General features: G+C 36.1%; 1 protein-coding gene and 1 long non-coding RNA gene across 13 annotated transcripts in view; one reads left to right on the top strand and one right to left on the bottom strand.

Annotated features, from left to right (window-relative positions):
- PEAK1 (pseudopodium enriched atypical kinase 1) overlaps positions 1 to 21,765 on the top strand; it is a 284,832-nt gene that overhangs the window by 150,741 nt on the left and 112,326 nt on the right.
- LOC146401639 (uncharacterized) lies at positions 7,693 to 15,897 on the bottom strand. The gene is made up of 2 exons (XR_014810524.1): positions 12,062 to 15,897; positions 7,693 to 11,738 (listed from the first exon to the last, which is right to left on the bottom strand). It is a non-coding gene; the product is annotated as an uncharacterized LOC146401639 (long non-coding RNA).

The following is a 21,765-nucleotide window of genomic DNA, read 5'->3' as shown; positions in this document are numbered from 1 at the left end:
GTTCCAAAGTCATGTTACTCACATGCATTAGCTCTGTAGAATTAAAGAACACCACCTGTATTTACATATTATTTAATTTTTCTGGCCCCATCTAAGCTGAGTGCCCCCAAAATCACAAATCTACCATGGCTTTCGAAGAGGGAATGGAGTCAGATTTCTGATTGTGCAACTAACAGAATTTCTAATTTGTACAGTTAGAAATTCACATTTCTAATTGTGCAAACTATCATGGTCACTTTGAAGGGCCTAAAATTTAAAAGATGGTATTCTAGCTATGTCAAAGTCGAGTCAAACACTCAGTTTTACCTAAGTTCATGTCATCATCTTAAAATTATTGTTCTTCAGAGTAGGGGGAGTATATATTGTTACAGACAGCAAGACCACTCTAAACAACGTATGTCAGGAATCTTAAACTCATAAAGTCTCAGTAGGCTTTTAGAACATCCTCTACAACACCTTCATTTAGGAAAACTCCTTATGGAGGGAAGCCTGTGTGTAATTTGCCTAGACAGGAAGGAACTGAAAGTAATAGTAATTAATATGTCTTGAGTGATTACCAAATGCCTAGCATTGGAATTAGTGCTTAATATGCTTTATCTTAAGCCTCACCACTCTGTTTGACATAGGTCTTATTATTAAATCTCTCTCTTACATGTGAGGAAACACATTCTCAAAGAAGTTAAGTACATTGTCCTTTGTCAAGTTGATAGTTTGAGGTAGAGCCAGATCTGTCTGTCTCTATAACCTGAGCTCTTATCCAGGAGTTTATTCTAATTTACAAATATTCAATACAACTTATTGAAGTTTTTCTTTACCTAGTGGCAAATAAGGTCTTATTATTAGTAGCATTCTCATTTCAGCTTTGTAAAAAATTATGCTCCTTTAAAATATATAGGATTTTTCTTTTACAGCATCAGTTTAGTTTTGTGAATAATTTACCATTGTTTTGATTATGTTCTTAAAGTATTAGTTATTACTTTGTAGAAAAGAAACCTTAATCTACTAAGTAAAGGGTAAGTTACTTGAAGGTAATATCATTAGATCCACATTTTATCTGAGATAGAGACAGAGCACAGAGAAAGATAGGAGACATGGGTGAGGAAAACAATGCAAAACTGACCTCTTTACTTATTGTTCTCCCTTAAAATCTTCATTGTTTTTCATCTCAGAAACTGTACTGTTACTAAAAACTAAAATAGTAATGAATCTGGAGACCAGTTTATCTTCATGGCATAAATTTTCTGTTAAATTTATGTCCCTTTCAAGTAGGTACTTCTTTTCCTAATTGTAGAAAACTAAGTACATTAACCTGTTATCAAGGTTTGATATGATTAAACTTATCTCAGACTCAGCATATTAAAGATATCAATTCTCCATAAATTGATGTGTACGCTTAACTCAGTTCCTGAAATCTCAGCAAGATTAAAAATCTGTATGGAAAGCCAAAGAAATTAGAACAGCTAAAACGATTTTGAAAAAGAAGAAGAAAATAGAAGGAACCACTCTACCCAGTGGTTACATAGCCATGGTGCTTAAGACTGGTGTTGACAGTAAGATAAAAATCAATAGTACAGAGTAGATAACCCCAGAATAGTCCCAAACAAGTATAGCCAGCTTATTTATTTAAAAAACAAAAGGGTAAAGCCAATTCAATGGAGAATTGAATATTCATAGGCCAAAAAAAAAAAAAAAAGGAACCTTAGCCCAAGTCTCACGCTTTATATAAAAATTAACTCAAAGTGGATCATAGATTTAAATGTAAAATATAAAACTATAAACCTTTTTGAAAAAAACTTTCTGGAAGGAAACATAGGAAAAAATATTTAGGATCTGTGGCTTAGTTAATAGTAGTTAGATATGATAGTAAAGCATAATCAATAAAATAAAGAAAAATGGATAAATTGGACTTCATCAAAATTAAAAAATTGGAGTTCCCGTTGTGGCACAGTGGTTAACGAATCCGACTAGGAACCATGAGGTTGCGGGTTCGGTCCCTGCCCTTGCTCAGTGGGTTAACGATCCGGCGTTGCCTTGAGCTGTGGTGTAGGTTGCAGACGCACCTCGGATCCCGCGTTGCTGTGGCTCTGGCGTAGGCCTGTGGCTACAGCTCCGATTCGACCCCTATCCTGGGAACCTCCATATGCCGCAGGAGCGGCCCAAGAAATAGCAAGAAGAAAAAGACAAAAAAAAAAAATTAAAAAATTAAAAAATTTTGTTCTGCAGAAGAGCCAGTTAAAAGGATGAGAAGACAAAGGGGTCATATGTAGAATATTTAAAGAACTCTCAAAACTCAACAATTGAGATAACAATCCAATTCAAAAATGAACAAAAGACATGAAGAAATATTTCATCAAAGAGGATATACTCTTTTTTTTTTAAATTTTATGGCCACACTCACAGTTGGTCGATCCAAGACCAGGGATCAAAGCCGAGCCACAGCTGCAACATATGCTGCAGCTGCAGCTGTGCCAGATCCTTTAACCGGTTGAGCTGGGCTGATGATCAAACCCGCACCTCTGCAGTGTCCTGAGCCACTGAAGTTGAATTCTTTTTTTTTTTTTTTTTTTTTGTCTTTATAGGGCTGCACCTGCGGCATATGGAGATTCCCAGGCTAGGGGTCTCATCAGAGCTACAGCCACTGGCCTACACCACAACTATAGCAACGCAGGATCCGAGCCAACTGTGACCTACACCACAGCTCTTGGCAACGCCAGATCCTTAACCCACTGAGCGAGGCCAAGGATCGAACTCTCATCCTCATGGTGCCAGTTGGGTTCATTAACCACTGAGACACTATGGGAACTCCTGCAGTTGGATTCTTAACCCACTGCATCACAGCTGGAATTCTGAGGATATACTCTTAATAGCATTGAAAGCACATTAAAAGATGTTTAACATCACTTGCTACTAAGGAAATGCAAATTAATGCCATGGTGAGTTATCACTATACACATGTTAGAATAACTAAAATAAAAAAGTAATAGCAATACCAAATGCTGGTGAGGATGCAGAGAAACTAGATCTTTCATATATTGCTGGTAGAAATGTAAAATGGAAAAGACACTTTGGAAAATAATTTGATAGTTTCTTAAAAAAGTAAGCATATACATACCATACGATCCAGCAGACCCACTCTTGGGCATTTGTCCCAGTAAATTGAAAACTTATGTCCATACCAAAACATGTACATGACCACTCATATCAGCTTTATTTATAATAGCCACAAATCTGGACCAACCAAAATGTCTTGCATTAGGTAAATGGTTAAACAAATTGTGGTACATCCATATCAGTAATAAAAAGGAATGATCTATTGATACACACCACAGCTTGGATGAATCTCAAGGACTTTATGCTATATAAAAAAAGCCAGTTTCAAAAGGTCACTCCTATGACATTCTCAAAATGACAGAATTCTGGTGATGGAGAACAGATTAGTTGTTGCCAGGGGTTTGGGAATGCTGAGGGTTAGGTGGATGGTTGTGATCTTTGCAGTGAAGGAATAATTTGTGTCTTCATTGTAGTGATGGCACAATGTCGTACAATGACATTGAATACATACACATGGTACTCATGTCAGTTTCTTGGTTTTTATACTGTTACTATGTTTATGCAAGATGTGACCATTGAGGCAAACTTGTTAAAGGGTAAATGGGGCTTCTCTATACTATCTTTGCAACTTTCTTTGAATTTCTATTCCAAATAAAAAGTTAAAAAATAATAACCCTATCATAATTAATAAACGTGGCAAAAAAAAAATCAGTACTGTAAAATGTAAGATCCTGTTGCTTCTGGGTTAATAAAGTGTCTAGGGTCTAGGTACACTAGTACCTAGTTAGGAGTTTTGAGGGTGTAGCTTTGAGTTCCAGATTCTCTCTATCACATCTGGTGGCAATTGTCTGCTTTGGCTTAAATACTGTCAAGGGCATTTCTAGGCTTTGTGGGCTGGCTGGCAGACTCCCAGGACAATCCCATTGATTCTAAGACTCTCCCAGTTAGCAACTATTTCATTAGCCAGATCTGAGGAGATTGAGACAAGAAAGTACTGGGGGTGCTGAGATCTACTCTCTTGCTTCCTTGGGTTTCTGGGAGGGATTGCAAGCTATTTTCCACCAAGTTCTCTTTCCCTTCCATGTTATCACACTATCCCTCTTCCACCATAGGAACTGTAGCCAGTCTTCATTTGAGAACAGGGGCTGAACTGTTGCAGCCAACTGCATATTATCCAAATATTTATGATCAAATGTTTCACTTCTTTGTAACAGTTTTTCAGTCCAAAGTTTAGTGTATCTTAAGTTGCTGAGATTTTGCTTGAGTGTTTTGTGTTTCGTGTCTTCCATAAAAAGCTGTGTAATATGAGGAAAAGCAAAAGGAAACAAGAAAAATTGTCATCTTTGCTTTCTAAACTAAGGGCATAAAAAATCGAAATGATCCTGTGGATTCCCTGGAAAGAATATTGAGAGATCATCTGGGTTATACCCTTGGGATGATCAACCTACCTGACCGCTGGAGTGAGCTTCATGACATTTTACATACTAACTTATTCTTTCATTCATTTGTCACATTTACTTGGGGAAAATAATGTTTGAAATAGGTGAAAAATTTAACATAATTTGTGCTAACATAGGTTTATGTGGTTTGTATATATTCTGTCTCTCTTTGGGCTATAAACATGTCACTGTGGAAGGGGATACAAGAATAATACAGTACAGGTCCCATCATCAGGGGCTCACTATCTAACAGGGGAGGCAAACATAAATAGATATAGTGGTATATCAGGTGCTTAATGGGACTTGAAGTATGAGGACGGGGCTGTGACAGTGCTTTTTCCTGCTTGGGAAGGGTGAAGGAAGGATTTCCAAAGCACAAGAGTATCCTTTGTGCTCAGTTTTACTGGCTACATAGGATTTTACTGCCAAGGAACAAGCTAGAGGAAAAGAATTCTATGCAAAAGGAATAACATGTGGAGAGATGTACTCACCATAGACTTACCATAGATGTACTTGTCATAGAAGGTTATCCAAGATATTTTATTTTGACACCCTTGCTTTACATAAAATTTAATGGAGGCTCTTGGAGGCAAATCTATTTGCCCAATATTATTTGGAAATTACAGTATTGCTTTTAAGTGTTCTTTCAAACTTACGTATTCAAAATGTATTTTGGTTAGATATTACTCCACTCTGAGAGAGAAGGTCCTTCCTCATGTTTTCTTTGTTTATAAATCTGCTTTGCTTCCAAAGCTAAAATGTAACTATGTCTATTTGTCTTTAAAATTGTTTATTATGAAAAATTCCAGGAATTCAGAACCCATTCAGAATAATATAACCAACATCTATTATCTTACCACTAAGAATTAGTCGAGTGCTAACATTTTGTCATTTTTGCTAAAAGAAATAAAACAGTTTAGGAGCTGCTGAAATCCTCTTTGTAGTTGCAGTCTTATTCCTATCCTCCTTCCCCAGAGCAAATTCTCTGTGAGATTGGTGAATATATATTCTTATGTAAGTACTCATGAACAACATGAAATGTAAATGTTGATACATGTACACTATGCATCCATCATTGATATCTGATATTCATTTAAATGTATTTTTTTTTCATATGAGCTCAAAACAGAGCATAGAGGAATAGGCAGTATAGTCAGTAGTGGAGATTTGCTGTTGTGTTGTGGCTTTATTTTCTTATGTTCTCTTCTTGGTACCTGAAGTGCCCCCATCTTGTTAATTTTGCATTGTGTTTTGAAAAAATGTAATTCTATCACTCTATAGGTTTTCAAGTGTATTTTAAAGACTTTTGTTGGTAAACCAATTATTTCTGTGGGCTGACACCTAACATTAAATCTTTTAATTTTTACCACGGAGATCATTGTACCAGAAATATTCTCTAGTAGAGGCACGTGACCAAGAAATGACTATACCATGCAGTAGAAATTCTCCCTTCACAGATGTTTTGCTGGCAAGACAACAATACTAGGTAGTAAGACATCAGTCATGATATGTGGGAAGTTAGCCTCTGAAAACACTGTGACAAGTTGACCCAGGAAGAGGCTTTTTATCTGGACTTTGAGCTTAGAAATCCTTTCACCCAGGACCTGGCCCTGGCATGAGGATTGACGGAAGAAGAGATAGAAAACTTATTGTGAAGGAGAGAGTATTTGTGGGTGTTGAGAACACATTTTTACCCTTTGATTCGTTGTGCCAACTGTAATTAGCAGTAAATGTGTTAAGTAAATGATAGTCAACTGGAATACCACTAAACATACGTGGTGATTGTAGAGCATAATAAATGCAGAGTCCCCTTGTTTCTTTTACTAGAAGGGAATTCACCCACCACATTCTTTTACAGTGAAAAACTAGAAATCTGCACAAATGCTTGTAATAGACAAGCCAGTTATTCCTAAACCCACTGGTACTTTAATTCTGCAGTAATTGTCTCAATGCAGCAGCAACAGAATAATGGAGAGAAAAAATTAGTATTATCATTGTGGCGTGTCCATTTTGAAGATTAACAATTCTGGCACATGGTCACAGAAGAGCTTATCTAAAAATACCAAATTGTAGAAATGAGGCCCAGCTTTTGTTTCCTTCTATTGGTTTGATGTATATAATAGGGAAAATATGAAACATGCCAGTGCTTTAGAATTCTCTGATGATATATAATGGGCCATTGTAAAACTGATGCTGAAGTATAGGTGAGTTTCATATGAGGAATGCTTAAAAGGAAAAAAGATGCAGATGCTTTGTTTAGATGCAGAATGGGGATATGTACAGTCATCTTTATTTCCAGATAGATTTCTTAACTAGTATTTCTTTTCCAATCCACTGCCCATCTGCCAGGAATGGAAAATCACCAGGACTCCAGGATCCTCATGCACACCCTCCCAAAATCACCTGGCACATGTCCAAGTTACCAAATAACAGTACCAGCCATAATGAGAGGTTACTACATCATATCCATGAGGATGGCTATAACCAAAAACATGGAAAATGGCAAGTGTTGTCAGGGTTATGGAGAAATTGGACCCATTGTACATTACTGGTGGGAATGTGAAATGTTTTAGCCTCTGAGAAAAAGAAAATCCCTCAAAAGCTAAACATTGAATTAGCACATGACACAGCAGTTCCACTCATAGGTATATACCCAAAATAATTGAATACAGAGTCTCAAAAAGTATTTGTATGCAAATGTTCATAGCAGCACTATTCACAAAGACAAAAAGAGGGAAGCAACCCAAATGTCCATCAAGAGATTAAATATGAACAAAACTTTGGGCCCATAAATTCAAAAACTTAAATGGAAAAATGTGTTGAGAGACACAAACTACCAAAGTCCCCAAGAGAAGATAATCTGAATAGTCCTAAATGTATTAAAGAAATTGTGGAGTTTAAAACTTTCCACTGTAAAAATCTCCAGGCCCAGATGCCTTTATTGGCAAATCTTACCAAGCATTTAAGGAAGAAATAATATCAATTCTACACAAGCTCAGCCAGGAAACAAAAGAAGAAAGGATACTTCCCAGTTCATAGTCAGTATCATCATGATATCAAAACAAGCTGAGATACCCGAAGACTGAAAACTATAGACATAGACACAAAAACCCTAAACGTAATAGTAGAAAACCTCCCAGTAATTTGCAGAAGTGTTAATACATTATGACTAAGTATTCTCTAACCTAGGGTTGTTTTAATCTTCAGAAGTGAATCAGTACAATTTATATGTCAAACTAAAAGGAAAAATACCATGATTACTTTGATTGATACTATATGAATTCATGATAAAGAACTCTCAACAAAGTAGAAATAGAAGAATATCCTCAAGCTGGCAGAGGGCACATATAAATATCCTGCAGCTGGTATCATATTTAATGACAAAAACCTGAATTCTTTTTTTGTAATATGGGAGCAACACAAAGATGTCAGCATTGTACCAGAAGTCATAGCCAGTTCTGAAAAGGAAGAAAAAAATAAATGGAATGCAGATTGAATAGGAAGAAATAAAGCTCTCCATATTTGCAAATGAAATAGTAGAAAGTTCCAAAGAATATACCAAAAAAAATCAGTTAGTTCTACTACAACTAAGTAAATGTAGCGGTCACAGGAAAGTCACTATATTAAAAAACTGTACTTCTGTTAGAAATTGAAATTTTAAAAACCACTTACAATAGCACTATAAAACATTAAATAGTATAAGTGAAACATGTACAACATCTGTATGCAGAAAACCTACATAGCACTGAAGAAAGATCTCATTAAATGGAGAAAAATACTCTGCTTAACTATGGTAAGAGTCAAAATTGTAAGGATGTCAGTTCCCCTAAATTCATGAAGCCCAAAGTTACTAGAAAAGTGAAAATGAGGCTGAATAGGAACAAAGTTGGATTACTCAGACTACCAGATATCAAGACTTAGTATGAAACTATAGTAATCAATAGCATACTATATATTACTGTTAAAAGAATGCACACATAGATCTGTGGTTTAAAAAAATAGTTCAGTAATAGAAATACATATGTATGTATATGACTTTTGACAAAGGTGTAGACGCATCCGATGAAGAAAGATTAGACTTTTCAACAAATGGTACTGGAAAGTTAGGAACAAAACCAAAAGGAAACAAAAAGTCCTTGTCTCATAACTTGATGTATACCTGGGAGATAAATGAAAGAGAGAAGATGGTAAGAGACTGACCTTGTAGAAATAGAGAAAGTTAATAAGACTGGCATGAGAATCAAAACATCAAGATGGTAGAATTATTGGTAGGCAGTTTAATCTTTTGAACGAGGAACATTGTGTATGTTAGGAAATGTGTATACATTATAGCAAAATAAGGATTCATTTAATCTACTAGTTTATTAAGCACCCTGCTATTCACAGAGCACTATGTTATATTGGAGGAGTTTTATAAAGGTCCCTAGAAGGAATCATATATAAACAATGACAAAACAGTGGTATGTGCTTTTGTAGTGGTGCCAGGGAAGCTCAGAGGAAGGGACTGGCTGATATCTACACTCATCCTGAAGGGGCCTCCCTTGCTAGCCCTCCGACCTCTGAGTACACTGAAGAATGTTAATTGATCCACTGTCCCTTTGAGCACTTGGAGATATTGTTAATTTGATAGCTAAATCCAATAAGAGATCTCTTCCATTTGGTGCCATTTGAATCTGTGATAATTACCTCGAGCTCAGAGAATAGACAGTGAAGGAATCTGATCTGGTTTTTTCTTTATCTTTGATTTTAACTGTCATTTGATCTGCTTTTAAGTGGGTAGTCTTTCTCTTGCTTCTGGTTAGTTGCTGGCCATTCTATACAATCTCTATCACACAAAGAAAGCAGCAAAGGAATTTTTTTCAACGACTGCCAAAACTCTGTTGGAATGAAAAATCGCTCCCCCCCCCCATAACAGTCTCCATGATACTCCATGCACATAGAAAAGAGAAGTTGGAGTTACATGTGATCACTTTGGCCAACCTTTTGCAGGTTTCTAGTGCACATTCTCATCTCTCTTTGAAGGATTATTCATTGCAACTTGTACTCACATTTTCCTTAAAGCAAATCCTACTTTTATTCTCCTCCAGTTTTCTGTCACATAGCAAGAGCGTTGGTGGAAATTGCTTTTCCATAAAAAGAACTATGCCACCTACTCTTCAAATGCCACTGATTAAGAAAATCATTGATTGATTTTTCTAAGGGAATAAATTAGGCTTTCCCCTGAGAGTGGGAAAAATAAATAATGGGATATAAAGAATGAAAATAGCTGTGTGTCATGAGGAAAATGTTTATGCAGTTGCCATGGAAATAGCATGTAGGCATTTAAACAAGGAGCTTGTGATATCTCTGTATTTGCCAAATATATATCAGATATGAGTTGCCTTCATCTCTTTCTTGGCTCATATTCAGTCTGACATGTGTAGTTATGTGAAATATGCTCCTGCTTTAGCATATTTGCTTAATATTTGCAGAAAATATACAATACAATGGGATGCCATGTTTTAAGATCATGTAATTGAGGCATAGAAATAAAACTGGGGAAAGCAATTCTCAGTAAATGATTCCTAAAAATAAATAGCGGTACAGTCACAGTGCCCAAGGCTGGGCTTTCCTGTGACATTCATAATTAACAGAGCTAATTAATTTTCTTAACAAAACATTCACAATATTAGACCTAATTAGTACTGTTATGAGTGATGTCAGATGCTGAAAATGCATGGTTTGAGACCTTATTCTTATTTTAATGTATGTGGTTTCATTTCACAAGTGGAATAAAATGCAACAGGCTGTGTTTCTGAATTATCACACTTTTCTGACAAAAACATCAGTGAGCCTTCAGTTTCATACCTTATAAGTGAGGCATGATAAATCTAGAAAGGGCATATATGAATTTTGAAGATGTGGAGTATTTGACACAATTTTTCAGAGCTTGAACTTTTTTTTTCTAATTCCAAAGATAATGCAGACAATGCAGCCACTTCTTTTTATGGGACGCACAGACCAGGACAATAGGAAATCTAAAAATGATTAGTCCTTGCTCCATTCATGGAAAATAGGATGTTACCCAATTAATTGAAATAACTCATCTTTTTATGCCACTTTTGCTATCTGCATCATCCCCTCACTTAGATTTCATCTAAGACATATCATGTGCTTTGTAAACAAATAGCCTAGGGGCTTAATGTCTTATTAAAGCTATAATTGTTCATATGGTCCAATAAATATCACAGTAATTTAGTGAGACCAAATAGTTACACAAATGGAACAGTGGGAAAGGGCTAATCAGAGAAAGTTTTTCAGAGGAGGTAAGTTTTGAGTCAAAATTTAAAGACCTTTCTGAGGGTATTTTAATCATACCCCAAAATTTTGACATATGTGCACCTGTAAAATTTAAGGAGATAAAAGTATTTGCAAAGGTTAAATTAGAGTATTAGATTATTGATTTGAAACTTTCCTTTTATAATATAAATATTAATGTTATAAGTTCCCCTATAAATGCTACTTTCACTATATCTCAGTTTTGGAAATTTTTTAAAATTTTAAAAAATTTTGTAATTTATTTTTGTTCAGTTCAAAAATTTTCTAATTTCCTTTGAATATTCCTCTTTTAATCAGATTATTTGTTTAAAAAATCTCCAAGTGTTCAGAGATTTTATTTTTCTGTTATTAATTTCTATTTTTATGGATAGAGAACATTTTTGATGATTTCTATTCTTTTAAATTTATTTTTAAAAAAACTTTCTAATATCATTTTTAATTTTTTTAAATGATTTTTATTTTTTCCACTATAGCTGGTTTACAGTGTTCTGTCAGTTTTCTGCAGTACAGCAAAGAGACCCAGTCACACATACGTATATACATTCTTTTTCTCACATTATCCTCCATCATGCTCCATCATAAGTGACTAGATATAGTTTCCAGAGCTATACAGCAGGATCTCATTGCATATCCACTCCAAAGACAACAGTTCGCATCTATTAACCCCACACTTCCAGTCCATCCCACTCCGTCCCCCTCCCCCTTGGCAACCACAAGTCTGTTCTCCAAGTCCATAAGTTTCATTTCTGTGGAAAGGTTCATTTATGCCATATATTAGATTCCAGATATAAGTGATACCATATGGTATTTGTCTTTCTGACTTACCTCACTTAGTATGAGAGTCTCTAGTTGCATTTATGTTGCTGCAACTGGCATTATTTTGTTGGTTTTTATGGCTGAGTAGTATTCCATTATGTATATATACCACATCTTCTTTTTTTTTTTTTTTTTTTTTTTTTTTTTTTGTCTTTTGTCTTTTTTTGTCTTTTGTTGTTGTTGTTGTTGCCATCTCTTGGGCCGCTCCCGCGGCATATGGAGGTTCCCAGGCTAGGGGTTGAATCGGAGCTGTAGCCACCAGCCTACACCAGAGCCACAGCAACGCAGGATCCGAGCCGCGTCTGCAACCTACACCACAGCTCACGGCAACGCCGGATCGTTAACCCACTGAGCAAGGGCAGGGATCGAACCCGCGACCTCATGGTTCCTAGTCGGATTCGTTAACCACTGCGCCACGACGGGAACTCCTATACCACATCTTCTTAATCCATTCATCTGTAGATGGGCATTTAGGTTGTTTCCATGTCTTGGTCATTGTGAATAGTGCTGCAATGAACATACGGTACGGGTGCATGTATCTTTTTCAAGAAAAGTTTTGTCCAGATATATGCCCAAGAGTGGGATTGCTGTGTCATATGGTAGTTTTATGTTTAGTTTTCTGAGGTACCACCATACTGTTTTCCATAGTAGTTGTACCAATTTACATTCCCACCAACAGTAAAGGAGGCACCCTTTTTTCCACACTCTCTCCAGCATTTGTTATTTGTTGATTTGTTAGTGATGGCCATTCTGACAGGTGTGAGGTGGTACCTCATAGTTTTTTGATTTGCACTTCTCTAATAATCAGTGATGTTGAGCATTTTTTCATGTGCCTCTTGGCCATCTGTATATCTTCTTTGGAGAAATGTCTTTTCAGTTCTTTTGCTCATTTTTCAATTGAGTCGTTGTTGGATAATGTCTATAAATGTCAATTAGATTCAGTTGGTTTATGATGCTGTTTAGCTCTTCTAAATCCTTGCCAATTAGTTTTCCGCTATTGTTTACTGAGAGAGGAATGTTGAGATTTGCAAATGCTATTGTGGGTTTGTCTGTTTCTCCTTTCAGATCTGTCAGTTTTTTGTATATTTTGAATCTCTTTTGTTGGGTACATACACATTTAAAATTGTTATGCCTTCTTGCTTAATTGATATTTTTATCAGTATATAGGTTGCTCTTCATTCCTGTTGATTTTTTTTTTACTCTGAGGTCTACTTTGATAATATAACCATTCCAGCATTATTTTGATTGGTGGTTTCATATTATATGAATATCTTCCTATAATAAAAAAACCTTTTAAGCTACTATATAATTATATTTGAAGTGTGCTTCTTATAGCTACCAAATACTTGGGTCATGCAGATATTTTCTCACTTTCTATAGGTTTTTTTCATTTTCTTCTCTTTTGGTGGTGGGCGTGGGAGGGCAGGGGGTGGAGATACGGTGCAGCATATGGAAGTTCCATGCTAGGGGTTGATTGGAGCTACATCTGCCAGCCTACACCACAGCCACAGCAATGCCAGATCCTTAACGCACTGAGTGAGGCCAGGGATCAAACCCACATCCTCACGGATACTAGTCAGGTTCATTTCTGCTGAGCCACAATGGGAACTCCCTTTTTCATTTTTTTGATAGTGTCTTTTCCTGCACAAAAGTTTTAAATTTTGATGGAGCCCAGTATATCTGTTTTTTCTTTTGTTTCTTATGCTTTTGGTGTCATATCTAAGCATCCATTGCTAAAGTCAAAATAATGAAACTTTCCCCTATTTTTTCTTCTAAAAGTTTGGAGTTTTAGTGCTTAAATTTAGGTTGTTGATCCAATTTGAATTAATTTTTATATATGATTTGAGGTAAGGTTCCACTTAGTTCTTTTATATGTTGATATTAGTTGTAAAAGCGTTATTTGTTAAAGAAACTATTCTTTCTCTCATTGGATGGTCTTGGCACTTTTGTCAAAACTCAATTGACCGTAAATGTATGGGTTTATTTCTGAACTCCTACTTCTATTCCATTTGTCTTTTCTTATGCCAGTACCACGTTGTTTTGATTATTGTAGCTTTGTAATAAGTTTTGAATTGGGGAGCTGCGATCTTATACATTTTTATCATTAGATTGTCTTTGTTATTCAGGTGCCCCTGAGATTCCATATGGATTTTATAATCAGTTTGTCAATTTCTACTTAAAGTAAAACTAAGGTTTTGATAGGAATTGCATTGAATCATTAGATCAATTTGGTGAATATTGACATCTTAACAATATTAAGTTTTCCAATCCATGAACATAGGCCTTTTTTTTGCTTATTTAGGTTTCCTTTATTTCATTAATGTTTTGTAGTTTTTGTAGTTTTTAATGCACAGTCTTGCACCTCTTTGACTAAATTTCTTCCTAAGTATTTTATTCTTTTTGATGCTATTGTAAGTGTCATTGTTTTATTTTCATTCTCATGTTCATTTTTAGTTTATAGAAATACAGTTGATTTTTGTGTGTTGACCTTGTATCCTGAAACTGCCAAATTCTTTTCTTTCTTTCTTTTTTTTTTAGAGCCTCACCCATGGCAAATGGAAGTTCCCGGGCTAGGGGTTGAATCCAAGCTGCGTCTGCGATCTACACCACAGCTCACGGCAATGCTGAGTGGGGTCAGGGATCGAACCTGCATCCTCGAAGATACTAGTCAGGTTTGTTACCACTGAGCCACAACAAGAACTGCCACATTCTTTTTTACTAGTTCTGATAGTTGTGTGAGTGCCTGTGTGTGTGTATTCTTTAGAATTTTCCTTCTATAAGATCTTGTTATATATGAGTAAAGGTAATTTTACTTCTTCCTTTTCAATCTGGATGCTTTTTTTCCTTGCTTAATATTAGCCAGCCTAGAACTTCCAACACAGTGTTGAATAAAAGTAGTGAAAGTGGGAATCCTTATCTTATTCTTGATCATAAGGGGAAATCTTTCAGTCTTTCATCATTGAATGTAATGTTGGCTGTAGGTTTTGCATAAATATCCTTTATTGTGTTTTTCACTTCTGCCTTTAAGATATCAGGATTACAGTTACTCCATGTCCTTTCCAGAGCTTGTTATTATTACACTCTCTCATTTTTTCCCTGCCAGTCTAGTTTAGTGGTGTTTTATTGGAATTTTAAGTTGCTGATTTTCAGTGGTGACTAATGATATTGAACACATTTCCATGTGCTTCTTGGCCATAGAATCTGTTTTTGAAGGGGTCTTTACATTGAAAATCAATTTCAGATAATTCACCATGTAAATATACATTGAGTACAGTAGTAGTTAGGCCTTCTTAATATTTAGTTTGCTCCTCTAAATTAAGGTGTTATTGTCAAATTGTTAGTATTTTTGTGGGTCTATTTTTATATTAAAGATTTGAAAAATTAAGTCCTATTATGTAATTATATATGAACATTAATAACTTCTGAACATTTAAACATTTTAAAGAATAAGGATGAGTTCCCTTGTGGCTCAGCAGGTTAAGGAACCAGTGTTATCACTGCAGGTTACTGCATTGTCATTACAGGTTCTGGTTACTTCAGTGATGCAGGTTTGATCCCTGCCTGGGAACTTGCATGCCATAGGTGTGGCAAAAAAAAAGAACAAGGAGAAAATAATTTTCCTCTATTGTTGATAGGTAAATAATTTTGACTGTATTTGGGCATCTGTTAAAACTTTTTAAAGAATTCACTTGATACTACTTATTAAGAAGTTATGCCAAGTAGCATACATGTGCTTCTGAATGATAAAAATGAAAAAGGTATGCACGTTTTCTTGTCAGCAAATGGGCTTCATTGTGTTTGGCTAATTATCTAAGTATCTCTGAAAATGGAGTTGTCTCCAGCTGGCTGTAATTAGGATTGGATTGTTTCATGCATCAGAGACAGTAAAGTTGGTTTAATTCATGAGTCCCACAGCTTTCTAGTTATTCTTATTTCTGCAACTTCAAAGTGCTTATCTATTTCTCACAAAAATATTTGAATGAGCTTAGACAAAAATGTATAACCAAGTTGCCATTATTATTAGCTGCTGTTTTTACTCTCAGATATTGAGGTATAGGGATGAAGGATGGCTCAGAAACCTAGTAATAGCCTAGAAAATTGTCCTTTGAAAAGAAATGCGTTGAAATAAGTATGTTAAAGAGCCCAGGAGGTACAATAAAATGTGATAGGAACACTCTGTAAATCCCACAATCTCTCTTAGTTTGGAATATCTGGGAATGATTGTCAACTCCACAGTTTTATGACATTTGAAATTATATTTGTCATTGTAAGAGCTTAGCATTTGGGGAGTTCCCATCATGGCTCAGCGGTAATGAACCTGATTAGTATCCATGAGGATGTGGATTTGATGTCTGCCCTTGCTCAGTGGGTTAAGGATCCTGTGTTGCCGTGAGCTGTGATGTAGGTCGCAGACAGGGCTCCAATCTGGTGTTGCTGTGGCTGTGGTGTAGGCTGAAGGATGTAGCTCCAATTCGAGCCGTAGCCTGGGAACTTCCACATGCTGCTATGTAGCTGTAAAAAGACCCCCCCCCAAAAAAAAAAAATTAGCATTTGAAAATATGTCCTATTTTACTTGATCTCTTCTAATGCCATTTTTTGTTTGCCTACTCATAAGTGTATTTAGAATATCTAACGCTTACTATTTGCTGTTTGTCTTTCATGGTGCTAGTCTCTTCTTACATTATCTCTAATCCTTACCATAATCTTGTGAACCCAATTTACAGATGAAACTAGGGCTCAGAAATTTGTTTCTTGCGTAAGATCATAGACCACAGTAAGTGGTGATTTGAATTCCAGTTTGCCTAATCCTAAAGCCTGTAGTTTTCCTACTATACCAGTGGTTCCCACCCCAGTCTAATTAAAATGGAATTTCTAGGATTAGATTTTAGTATGTTTGAGCATCTCCTCCAGATTAGTAATGTGCATCTAGGGTTAGAACCCATTGGATAACACCCTATGCTTACTATTATGAGACCATATTTCAATAGAAGGGAAAGTATATTTTTTAAAAAAACCACTTTTTCCTTTAAAAGTGTGTACAATATTGTCCATTTATCTCTGCCAAAATATATCTATTTGAAATTTTCAGTGCAAGGTGATACACCAAGAACATATTGAAGCCTCCCTTTGCTACTTCTCATTCAAAATCATCCTCCCCCAAATATATAGTACCAATTAAGCACAACTGAAAGGGAGGGGAAAAAAGAGCAAAATTGGCCAAAACCCATGAAAACCCCTTGAAAATGGGATTGAAATACAGATGAGAACCATAATCTAAAACATGCACAGAGGTGGAGTGCATGTGACTATTGGGTGACTTTAGATGCTTTATGTCTAGCCTGCTGGACAGGCAAACATGAATCTGCCTCTCCCTGCCTTCATTTCTCCTTGGTGTATATAATGCAAAAACCAGGCAGTCAGGGTGCTTTAAAAGCCGAGGCAATTCCCCAGTGTTGTCAATATCCAGAAAAGATGGGGGTTCCCCTCCTCCAACACTTACTATCCATGTTCACTAGAAGTAGAAAATTTTCCCCTTCTCCTAAAAAAAAAAAAAAAAAAAAGTTACTATAATCACATACTAGCAAGTTATCTGTGAAACCTAAAAAAAGGTGAGCTCACAACTTCATAACACAAAATATGTAAAGAAAACCAGTACTATGAAGGAGGGTACCAAACTATACAAAGGAAGAAGTAATACCCAAGGAATCAGGTTTAATAGGGAAAAATAGAACTTTAGAATAAATGTAATATCCTCAGAAACATACAGGATAATAGTTCATTTATTTAAAAAGAACATTTTAGAGCTTTTTGCAGTTAAGAACCTTTAAATGGAACGACCAAAACATTTGGAAGAAAAAAGATAAAGTGGGAGACATAGAGTCATTCATTCATCTTCATAAATGCTTAAAGAGATGTGTGGAATCACATTCAATGAATATTAACACTTTTTCTTTCTGGATAATGGGGTATTGGTTGCTTTGTTGCTTTACTGTTTTGTTCTGTGTGTTAAAGTTTTTATGGAAACATTTCATTTTATAAAAATAAATTATTTGCTTAAATAAAATTAATGAATTAAATAATTGACTTAAAGTTTTAAGAAGAAATGATAAAATAATGCAAAGAAAATAGGGTCCAAGTTAATAATGGTAAAAGCAGAAATCATCAGCAGTGTTAAGTTAAAAAATCAATAACAGATAAATCTTGGCAATTCTGAAAAAGAAAAATACTAATCAATATTAGAAATTAAAAAGTAAGCAAACTAAAGATACAGAGGAATTCTTGTTGTGGCTCACTAGGCTACGAACCCAACTAGTATCCATGAGGTTGCAGGTTCGATCCCTGACCTCGCTCAGTGGGTTAAGAATCTGGCTTTGCTACCAGCTGTGGTCACAGCTTTAGCTGACATCCAGGGATATGGGCATTGGCTGTGACTGCAGTGTAGGCTGGCAGCTGTGGCTGGGAACTTCCATGTGCCATAGGCGTGGCCCTTAAAAAAAAAAAAAAAAGATAAAGTGATTTGTATAAAGATTTGACTTAAGTTATAAAAACTCTCTGTACAAATGTATACTGATAAAATGTGAAAGCCTAGATTCAGTGGATAATTTTCAGGAATATATGACTTATTTAAATTGTCACCAAAAAAAGGTAAAACTCTTGAATTAACTAATAATTATGAGAAGAAATTGAAATTTAAAGATTTGTCCTTGTAGTGACCCAGGCTTTACAGGTGAGTTCTAGGAAACCTTTAAAGAAATCTTATATAAACTTGCATGATGTATAAAAAGATAGGATCCTGTGCAACTAGTTTTGTGATGCTAATGTAGCACTAATACCCAAACCAAAAAGGGAAAAAGAGAAAGAGGGGTGAGGAGGGAGGGAAGGAGGGAAGAAAGAAGGAAAAAGTATGGGTCAGGTCTATCTTACTTCTGGAGGTAAGACTACAAAATCATAAACAAAATATTAGCAAATTGAATTAACCAGTGTATCATATACTTAGAATTTATCCCAAGAATGCAAAGATGGGTCAGCGTTATAAAATCAATCTATGTAATTTACTTCGTTACTTATTAGGGGAGAAAATTATTCGGTCATCTCAATAACCCCCCCACCAAAACCGTTCAGTAAAATGCAACAGGAGTTCCTGTTGTGGCTCAGCAGGTTAAGAATCCAACATAGTATTTGTGAGGATGTGGGTTCAGTCCCTGACCTCACTCAGTGGGTTAAGGATCTGGCACTGCAGTAATCTGCGGCATAGGTTGCAGATGTAGCTTAGATTTTGCATTGTTGTGGCTGTGGTGTAGACTGGCAGCTGCAGCTCCAATTTGATCCAGGAACTTCCACATACCACAGGTGCAGCCCTAAATATAAAAACAAAAAATGCAACAATGTGGTTTTTGTTTTCCTGTGACCATTTCAGCCACTACTAATGGCCCTCTTCTGTTGAACTTTTTAAAAAATTAAAGTATCATTTACAGTATGTTTGTTTCAGGTATATAGCAAAGTGATTCAGTTATACATACATATATGTCTATTTTTTTCAGATTCTTTTCCCTTATAGGTTATTACAAAAGATTGAATATAGTTCCCTATGTTATACAGTAGGTCCTTGTTGGTTATCTATTTTATATACAGTGTTTTAAATAATAGTGCAATGAACATTGGAACAGTATAGTTTTGGCATAAGAAAAGACAACTAGATCAAAAATAGGTTGAAATTTCCACTAGCTAAAACAGAGCAAGTATATATCCATAAGAGAAAGGGAGGAGGAGATAGGAGAATGGTAAAGGGAATTATGAGCAGGAAATTCAAAGAAAATAGCCAGTAAACATTGGGAAAGATGTTCAGTTTTAGAGTCAGGGAAATTCAAATTTTAAAGATAATAAAATTATTTTAATCTACTGGATTGGCAGAAATTGTTTAAATTGATATATCCAGCTGTGGCAAGTATGTAGAGAAATGGATATTCTCTTAGTAACTGTGTGGTTGTAAAATGTAGAGTCCTTATCTAGAAGAATCTGGCAGCATTTTGTGTACCCTTTAGAATTCATAAAGAACTCTGAAATGCATTCTTACTTAATCCTGAGCCTGGTACTTTGTCCTTATTTTACCCATGAAGAATTAAACTCAGAACACATGGCAGGTTTGGAGCTTGTAGCTGAGTCTCCTAGTGCCAGTGCAGTGTTCTTTCTACCCCATGATTTTTCCTGGGATGAAGGAATAGCATGAGCCAAAACTTAGAGGTAGGTCAATACATGTCTTGTCTGGGGCATGGTTAGTCTTACTTGTCAGATGCTAGCTGAAGGGAATGCACTGAGAGATGCAACTGAAAACATGAGTTAAAATCATGAAGAGTTTTGAGATCCTAACAAGGAAATTAGGCTTTGTTCTGTGAACATTGAGGATCCACCAGTTTTTAATAACAGGTGGAGTGGCTTAGAAGGGGAAGAAATTTGAGGCAGGAAGACTAGCTAGATGGCTGAGGCAATTGTTTAAATGAGAAAACAAGGACTTTAAATTAGGCTGGTAAACGGGTTTGATAAGGAGAAGGCTGGGAAGAAACCATGCCTGTCATCAGATATGTGAAAGGGACTCAATGCTCAGCGTACCCTTGTCAGATTCGAGATATGTTATAGCAGTAGAGCTAGTAGATGAATTGAATTTAGAGGAGGGAGAGGGGAGAGTGAGAAAGGAAAAAAAAAGACTGCTAGTTTGCTTTTTGGTTTTTTTTTTTTCCTTTTTCGGCTGCACCCACGGCATATGGAAACTCCTGGGCCAGGTATCGAATCTGAGCCATGGACGTCTCGACCTAAGCCACAGGTGTGGCAATGCCTGATCCTTAACACCTGTGCAAGGCTGGGCATCAGAGCCACCCATCAACAGGGACCTGAGCTACTGCAGAGACAGTGCCAGATTCTTAACCTGCTATGCCACAGTGGGAACTCTAGGGGCTGCTGGTTTTTGATTGAGCAAGTGGGCTGATCTGTGGACCATTTCCTGAGATGGGAGAACTTGGTAAGTGTAGCGGTTGAATGCCAGTAGTTTCACCTTGGCTTTGTTAAGTGTGAGATGCCTCCTAGATATCCCAGTGGATGTGTCAAGGAGTGTAAAGAAGACTGGAGTTCAAAAGGAGAGATGTGGACTGGAGATAAATTTGGAGAGTAATAGCATATAAATTAGATGGTAGTCAAAGCCTTGGAACTGGATAAAATCACTCAGGGGAAAAGAATGAATAAGGGGAGCTGATGGTAAGGGGTATTATTTTTGGTCACTCCAACACTGAGAAATCTAATAGAGGAAAAAGCCAACAAACAGGCTGAGAAGCAGCTATCTAATGAGGTAGAAAAATCTGAAGAGTGAAGTATTCCAGAAACTAGAAAAGAAAGTATTCCATGAGAGGGGTGGCCAATGTATGAAATGCTAATTTAAGTTTTGAAAAGGTGAGAATAGAAAATTAGCCCTTGGTCTTGGGGGAGTATAGTACTTTGAAACCTTAATTCGCAGTATTTCAATAAAGTGGTGAGAACAAAACATCTGAATGGAGTGGGGGGAAGAGAAAATGTGGAGATAAAGTGTCTTTTTGAAGAGTTTTGTTCTAGAAGGAAATCGAAGAATGCAGCACTATCTAGAGGGATACAGGACTACAGGAGGGTTGTTTTGTTTTTGTTTTTTAATGAATGAGATTAAGACACATTCATATGCCAATGGGAATTATCTGGAATGGAAAAATAGATGATGCAGAAGAGAAAAGTGATATTGCAGGAATAGTTCTTGAGAATTCACACGTGGGTGAAATTCTGACCAGAAGTAGAAAGGTTGGCCTTAAACAAAGACACAAAGGCTCCTTCCATTCTAAGGGCAATGAGGTAAAGTGTATAAAATCAGGTTGTAGCATTAACATGAAGAGGAGATAAAATTCATCTTTTTGGATCTATTTTCCCACTTAAGTTTGAGGCAAGGCCATCAATAGTAAGTGACCTGGGACAAGGATGTCAGAGATTTGAAGAGAGAAGAAAAACTGTGAAATAGTTATCTCAAAGTGGCGAAGTAAGTATGTAGAAAGAACTGATTTGGATTCTGTTTCTGACAATGTTAAATCCCCATTTGAGACCTAGAGTAATAGGTTTTAAGTGAATATTGGTC

This window comes from Sus scrofa, chromosome 7 (assembly GCF_054392235.1).
Source record: "Sus scrofa isolate SSC_HxYL_T2T_F1_AM1 chromosome 7, Sscrofa_HxYL_maternal_Yorkshire_Landrace_v2.0, whole genome shotgun sequence".
Classification (NCBI taxonomy): domain Eukaryota; kingdom Metazoa; phylum Chordata; class Mammalia; order Artiodactyla; family Suidae; genus Sus; species Sus scrofa.
Note: the sequence above shows the minus strand (reverse complement) of the source record. Positions and strands in the feature narration are given on the sequence as shown.